General features: G+C 43.3%; 1 non-coding gene across 1 annotated transcript; it reads right to left on the bottom strand.

The window, feature by feature from the left end:
* Positions 1-682: 682 nt before the first annotated feature.
* Positions 683-754, bottom strand: trnae-uuc. The gene has a single exon. It is a non-coding gene; the product is annotated as a tRNA-Glu (tRNA).
* Positions 755-7,998: the final 7,244 nt, after the last annotated feature.

The raw sequence follows: 7,998 nt of genomic DNA, 5'->3' as shown, positions 1-7,998 counted from the left end.
TTGTGGAGTCAAGGAATATGGGGAGAAGGCAGGCATGGGTTATTTATAGGGGACAATCAGCCATGATCCCAATGAATGGCGGTGCTGGCTCAAAGGGCTGAATGGCCTCCTCCTGCACCTATTTTCTATGTTGCTATGTTTCTATGTTTCTATGTAAGCCCATTGTTGGCTGGTGAAGATGTGCTTGCAATAGGGAAACAATGTGGAGAACTGTGAACCTGCTAAAATAACTAGGGTGGAGGAAGGGGGAAGGAGTGTAAGTAGAGTTGACTTAAAATAAGAGAATTCAATGGTCCTGGACTTTTCTTGCCTTCAGGTCTTCACCACCCCTCCCCCCCCACCACAACCCCATACTTCCATACTTTCAGAATTATCCCAACCTGAAACATCACCCACCCTTTTTCTCCAGAGATGCTGCTTGACCCGTTGAGTTACTCCAGCACTTTGTGTCTATCTGTGGTATAAACCAGCATCTGCAATTCCTTGTTTCTACGAGACTCTTACTGTTGTTCATTTGTACAACGGTATTCCAGATATTAAAAAATTAAAAAATTGTCATTATAACCATATAACAATTACAGCACGGAAACAGGCCATCTCAGCCCTTCTAGTCTGTGCCGAACTCTTACTCTCACCTAGTCCCATCTACCTGCACTCAGACCATAACCCTCCAAAGTTTCAATTCCCATACCGGGAGTCGAACCCGGGCCGCCTGGGTGAAAACCAGGAATCCTAACCGCTAGACCATATGGGAGATTGACCCGTTATATGTTTCTGTTCGACACAACACATACCTCATAGGCACCATATGGCCCTAAACACCCTAAAAACCCTTGGTTGTTTTATTAAGCCTATATTAGTGGTATATAACGAGTAAACAAAGGTAAAAATCCACTTTTAAACACGTACATCAGATCTATGGGGAGAAGGCAGGAAGATGGGATTAGGAGGTAGAGATCAGCTATGATTGAATGGCGGAGGAGACTCGGTGGGTCGAATGGCCTAATTCTATGCCTATTACGTGTTAACGCGTACGTGATCTCTACTATAAATTAAAACCACAATTAGAAGTAAGATTTTAAATAACTGTTCTTAAAACCTAAGCATTTCATTATATCATTGATGGAAACATAATGTGCAATTACATTTATAAATCACTTTTCAAATTATTTTAAACTCCTTCCTAAATGTCCTTATTTGATAGTTTGAAAGGATGGGGCCTTTTTTGGGAAATGGTCCTCTTGAAACCTACAAGGTGAATGTAGTTTTAACTTCTTCTTTTCAATTCCCAATTGAACAACACAATTCAGAGGCATCTCTTGCAGAAGAATGGGAACATGGTAGCATTGAATGGAGAGAGAGCATTATTAGGTAGCCAGCTGCGGAGAACTGATATCCACATTCAGCGGTGCTGGCTCGAAGGGCCGAATGGCCTACTCCTGCACCTATTGTCTATTGTCATTCTTAACCATAGTGATATTGAGGGCATGGTGAATGAAAGGTGATACTGGAGTAGTATGAACACCAATTTCTTCTTTCAGAATGCTGTGAATCTTTGGAACTTTCAAGCCCAGGAGTGCTGGATGTTGAGTATGTTGAACGTTGAAATAAATAGATTCATGGACTGCAGAAGAAAAAAAGATTAATGGGGATTAACAGTAAAGTGGAGATGAGGCTAAAGGGGCTGTCCCACTGCGGCGACTTAATCCGTGAGTTCAGAAGAGTTTGCCCTCGACTCATACTCGCAGCATGGTCAACACGAGGTCCTAGGAGGTCTTTGTAACTCTCCTTCGTGCTCGAGAGTAGTCCCCAGCGTACTCGAGGCCTCAGCTAGGTCGTGGCGTATTTTTCAACATGCTGAAAAATGCCCGCGAGTAAAAAAAGGTCGCCATGGAAAAAAATCGATATTTTTTTTACTCTTTGGTTTAGTCGAAGTAGGTCGGGTTCGTAGGTAATCAAGCGTAGTCGAAGGCAATCGAAGGTAGTCGAAGGTAGTCGTAGATAGTCTTCAACATAGTCGAAGGAAGGTCGAAGGAGATCGAAAGAGGTCGTCTTCACTCTCCACTATTCGGTGTCCAATTTTCCCGAAGCTAGTCGAAGCTAGTCTTCAACATAGTCGAAGGAGGTCTTCAACATGACACTTTTTCAAACTCTCCTAAACTCTTCTAAAGTCACCAATTAGGTCGCCGCAGTAAGACAGGCCTTTAAAAGTCAGATCACCCATGACTTGCTGAATGGCAGAATAGTCTTGAGGCAATATCTGCCACACTCAACTCCCCTCTCCTGCGTTCACATATCCTTATGAACATTACTGCTGTTAATGGAGAGAAATTTGCAGTGGGAGGGGGAGGATCCAGTGGTCGTGGTCCATGTGGGGACCAATGACATAGGAAGGACGAGGAAGGAGGATCTGCTGAAGGAGTTTGAGCAGTTAGGGAATAAATTAAAAAGCAGAACCTCGAGGGTACTGATCTCCGGATTGCTACCTGAGCCACGGGCCAAATCGGCGAGGGTACGTAAAATTAGAAAGCTAAATGCGTGGCTCAAAGACTGGTGTGGGAATAATGGGTTTGGTTTCTTGGGCCACTGGCACCAGTACTGGGACAGGGGGGATCTGTTCTGTAAGGACGGACTTCACCTGAACGGTGCTGGGACTGGGGTCCTGGCAAATCATATAACTAGGGCAGTAGAGAGGTCTTTAAACTAAGTAGCGGGGGGAGGTATCAAGGGGGGTAATAACGGCAGGGGTAGAGGAAATAGAGCAGGGTATCAGTGGGGAAGCGGAAAGTCAAAATGTGACAGGAGACAGAATGTGTGAAGATAAAGCTCTAGATGTAAAAGGGGCAAAAATGGAAAGGAAGGGTAGTAAAAATCATCTGAAAGTGCTTTATCTAAACGCACGGAGTATTCGTAATAAGATAAATGAATTAACGGTGCAATTAAGTATATATAGTTATGATATCGTGGCCATTACGGAGACATGGCTGCAAGGGGATCAGGACTGGGAGTTAAATATAGAGGGGTACTCGACAATTAGGAAAGATAGACAGGAAAGAAAGGGAGGAGGGGTGGCCCTTTTAATAAGGGAGGGAATAACGGCAATAGAGAGGAAGGATATTGCGTTGAAGGATCAGGATAGTGAAACAGCTTGGGTACAGATAGAGAATAATAAGGGGAAAAAAACACTAGTGGGTGTAATTTATAGACCTCCAAATAGCTGTGACGCTGTTAGTCAGAACATAAATCTGCAAATAGTTGACGCATGTAAAAAGGGAACTGCTGTAATCATGGGGGACTTCAATTTTCATATTAATTGGGCAAACCAAACTGGGCAGGGTAGACTAGAGGAAGAGTTTATAGAATGTATTAGAGACGGGTTCCTAGAACAGTATGTCACAGAACCGACAAGGGGGGAGGCAATCTTGGATCTGGTTCTGTGTAATGAAGCAGGATTAATTAAAAATGTCATAGTTAGGGACTCGTTGGGAACAAGTGACCACAATATGGTCGAATTCCATATTCAAATAGAAGGGGAGCAGGTTGAAACTCAGGCTAGGGTGCTTAGTCTAAATAAGGGGGATTATGAAGGTATGAGGACTGAGCTGATCAAAGTTGACTGGGATAGCAGACTCAAGAATAAGACGGTACATGAGCAGTGGTGTACGTTTAAGGGTATACTGTATAACCTTCAAGAAAAATTTATTCCTATGAAGAAAAAAAGGGGTAAGGGTAAGAACAGTCAGCCATGGCTCAGTAAAACTATAAAGGATAGTATTCGGCTGAAGGCAAGGGCATATAAGGTAGCCAGAGATAGTGGGAGGGTAGAGGATTGGGAAGCATTTAAAGGTCAGCAAAAAATAACTAAGAGATTAATTAAGACGGGGAAAATAGACTATGAAAGGAATTTAGCGAACAACATAAAAACTAATAGTAAGAGTTTTTATAGCTATATAAAAAGAAAAAGGGTGGCTAAGGTGAACGTTGGTCCATTGGAGGGTGAGACTGGAGAGTTGTTGGTGGGGAACATGGAAATGGCAAAGGCATTAAACGAGTATTTTGTATCAGTCTTCACCATAGAAGACACAAAAAATATTCCAACGCTGGATAAACAGGGGGCGGTAGGAATGGAGGAGCTAAATACTATTAAGATCACCAAGGAGGTGGTATTAGGGAAATTAATGAGACTGAAGGAGGATAAATCCCCTGGGCCTGATGGATTACATCCAAGGGTCTTGAGGGAGATAGCGGTGGGGATTGTGGATGCATTGGTGATAATTTTCCAAAACTCCCTGGAGGCAGGAACGGTCCCAGTGGATTGGAAAATGGCCAATGTAACACCTATATTTAAAAAAGGAAGTAAACAGAAGGCGGGTAACTATAGACCGGTTAGTCTAACATCGGTGGTGGGTAAAATGTTAGAGACAATTATTAAAGAAACACTAACGGGGCACTTGGATAAACATGACTTCATCGGACAGAACCAGCATGGTTTTGTGAAGGGGAAGTCCTGTTTAACGAATCTGCTCGAATTCTTTGAGGAAGTAACAACCCGGGTGGATAAAGGGGAACCGGTGGATGTGGTATACTTGGACTTCCAAAAGGCTTTTGACAAGGTGCCACATAAGAGACTATTGCTAAAAATAAAAAATTATGGGATTGGGGGTAATATATTAGCATGGGTAGAGGATTGGCTAACAAATAGGAAGCAGAGAGTGGGGATAAATGGTTCATACTCGGGATGGCAACCGGTAACTAGCGGGGTTCCGCAAGGGTCGGTGCTGGGACCCCAGTTGTTCACAATTTATATAAATGATTTGGAGGAGGGAACCAAGTGTAATATATCAAAATTTGCGGACGATACAAAAATGGGAGGAAAAGTAGGGGATGAGGAGGATAGGAAGAGTCTGCAAAAGGATATAGATAAGCTAGGTGAGTGGGCAACAACTTGGCAGATGAAATTTAATACTAATAAATGTGAAGTCATTCACTTTGGGAAAAAAAATGATAGGGCAAGTTATTTTCTAAATGAGGAGGAGCTGCGTTGTAATGCAACGCAAAGGGATCTAGGGGTATTAGTACATGAATCACTAAAAGTTAGTATGCAGGTGCAGCAAGCAATCAGGAAGGCCAATGGAGTTTTGGCCTTTATTGCTAGGGGGATTGAGTATAAAAACACGGAGGTCTTGCTGCAGCTGTACACAGTATTAGTGAGACCACATTTGGAATACTGTGTACAGTTCTGGGGTCCATACTTAAGAAAGGATGTACTAGCCCTGGAGGCAGTGCAGCGAAGGTTTACAAGATTAATTCCTGCAATGAGGGGATTGACATATGAGGAAAGGTTAAGTAGGCTGGAACTCTACTCTTTGGAGTTTAGAAGAATGAGAGGCGATCTCATTGAAACATATAAGATCGTGAGGGGCCTTGATCGGGTGGATGCACCGAGGATGTTCCCAATGATCGGGGAAACTAGAACTAGGGGACATAGTTGCAGAATAAGGGGGGGCTCTTTTAAAACTGAGATGAGGAAGAACTTCTTCACCCAGAGGGTGGTTAATTTATGGAATTCACTGCCCCAGGGAGCAGTGGAAGCAGAAACTTTAAATATATTTAAGACTAAAATAGATGGTTTTTTAGCTGCCAAGGGGATAAGGGGCTACGGGGAGAGGGCAGGGATATGGACCTAGGTATGGTTAGTATAGTAAGACCTGAGTGATCTCCTGGACAAGTGTCGATCGCCTGGATTGGGGTCGGAGAGGAATTTCCCGGATTTTTTTCCCGAATTGGACCTGGGTTTTTATCCGTTTTTTTGCCTCCCCCAGGAGATCACGAGGTTCTTGGGGTGGAGAGGGGTGATAGCGGTATAAAGGGGAGGGTAGTGTCTTGTGTTCTGTGTCTTGTGTCTACTGTTTGTGGGTAAGTGTGTCTGTTTAGTGTTCAGCCATGAGCGAATGGCGGTGCGGGCTCGACGGACCTGGTGGTCTACTCTCGCACCTACTTTCTATGTTTCTATGTTTCTATATAGATAAAAGGTAAAAAAATTGGTATTCTTGAGATGATGCTATTGAAATAGATACATATTTGTTAACCATCACTATAATGAAAGAAATAAAGATCTTGAAATTATACTGTATACATTTTAACATTTTAGATTTCTTTTGACTTTTTTAATTAAAATGAATGTCATGCCCCTGTCCCACTTAGGAAACCTGAACGGAAACCTCTGGGGAGTTTGCGTCCCACCCAAGGTTTCCGTGCGGTTCCCAGAGGTTGCAGGTGGTTGCCGGAGGTTGCAGGTAGTGGAAACAGGAAGGGAGACTGACAAAAACCTTTGGGAACCGCACGGAAAATATTATTAGTAGCAGTCCTTTGCCTGTTTTTTGAAAAGTTCAAAAAGAACAAGAAAATAGACAAGATGTACACAGTTTCAAAGGGTGTGCATGAACAGAGGGCTGGATATGCACATACATGTATCCTTGGAAGTGGAAGATGATTTTGAGAGAGGGGTGTGAGTAAATCAAATGGAATGCTGTGTCGAGGCATTAAGTACAAGAACAAGCAGGTTACTCAGACTACAAATAGAATATCGTGTCCAATTCTGGTCACCACATGTTAGGGAAGATGTAAGAGCCCTAGTGAGAGTGCAGAAAGGATTTTATGAGAATGGTTCCAGAGATGAGGGGTTTCAGCTATAAATGTAGACAGGAAAACTTGGAGTTGTTCTCCTTGGAGAAAAGAAAGGAAATGTGCGCATGAGAATGGCTTGTTTCGATTGAATCAATATTAGTAAACTGTTTCTATCAGAACCAGTTAAGGGAGAACCAGTGGATGTGTTATATCTGGACTTTCAGAAGGCTTTTGACAAGGTCCCACATAAGAGATTAGTATACAAATTTAAAGCACACGGTATTGGGGGTTCAGTATTGATGTGGATAGAGAACTGGCTGGCAAACAGGAAGCAAAGAGTAGGAGTTAATGGGTCCTTTTCAGAATGGCAGGCAGTGATTAGTGGGGTATCGCAAGGCTCAGTGCTGGGACCCCATCTATTTACAATATATATTAATGATTTGGACGAGGGAATTGAATGCAACATCTCCAAGTTTGCAGATGACTCGAAGCTGGGGGGCAGTGTTAGCTGTGAGGAGGATGCTAGGAGGCTGCAAGATGACTTGGATAGGCTGGGTGTGTGGGCAAATGCATGGCAGATGCAGTATAATGTGGATAAATGTGAGGTTATCCCCTTTGGTGGCAAAAACAGGAAAGTAGACTTTTATCTGGTCGATTAGGAAAAGGGGAGATGCAACGAGACCTGGGTGTCATGGTACACCAGTCATTGAAAGTAGGCATGCAGGTGCAGCAGGCAGTGAAGAAAGTGAATGGTATGTTAGCATTCATAGCAAAAGGATTTGAGTAAAGGGGCAGGGAGGTTCTACTGCAGTTGTACAGTGTCTTGGTGAGACCACACCTGGAGTATTGCGTACAGTTTTGGTCTCCTAATCTGAGGAAGGACATTCTTGGCATAGAGGGAGTACAAAGAAGGTTCACCAGACTGATTCCTGGGATGTCAGGACTTTCATATGAAGAAAGTTTGGATAGACTCGGCTTGTACTCGTTAGAATTTAGAAGATTGAGGGGGGATCTTATAGAAACTTACAAAATTCTTAAGGGGTTGGACAGACTAGATGCAGGAAGATTGTTCCTGATGTTGGGGAAGCCCAGAACAAGGGGTCACAGTTTAAGGATAAAGGGGAAATCTTTTAGGACTGAGATGAGAAAAACATTTTTTACACAGAGAGTGGTGAATCTCTGGAATTCTCTGCCACAGAATGTAGTTGAGGCCTGTTCATTGGCTATATTTAAGAGGGAGTTAGATGTGGCCCTTGTGGCTAAAGGGATCAGGGGGTATGGAGAGAAGGCAGGTACAGGATACTGAGTTGGATGATCAGCCATGAACATATTGAATGACGGTGCAGGCTCGAAGGCCCGAATGGCCTAATC

This window comes from Amblyraja radiata, chromosome 6 (assembly GCF_010909765.2).
Source record: "Amblyraja radiata isolate CabotCenter1 chromosome 6, sAmbRad1.1.pri, whole genome shotgun sequence".
In the NCBI taxonomy this organism is placed as follows: Eukaryota; Metazoa; Chordata; class Chondrichthyes; order Rajiformes; family Rajidae; genus Amblyraja; species Amblyraja radiata.
The sequence above is the reverse complement of the archived record's forward strand: the minus strand, read 5'-3'. Positions and strand labels throughout refer to the sequence as shown.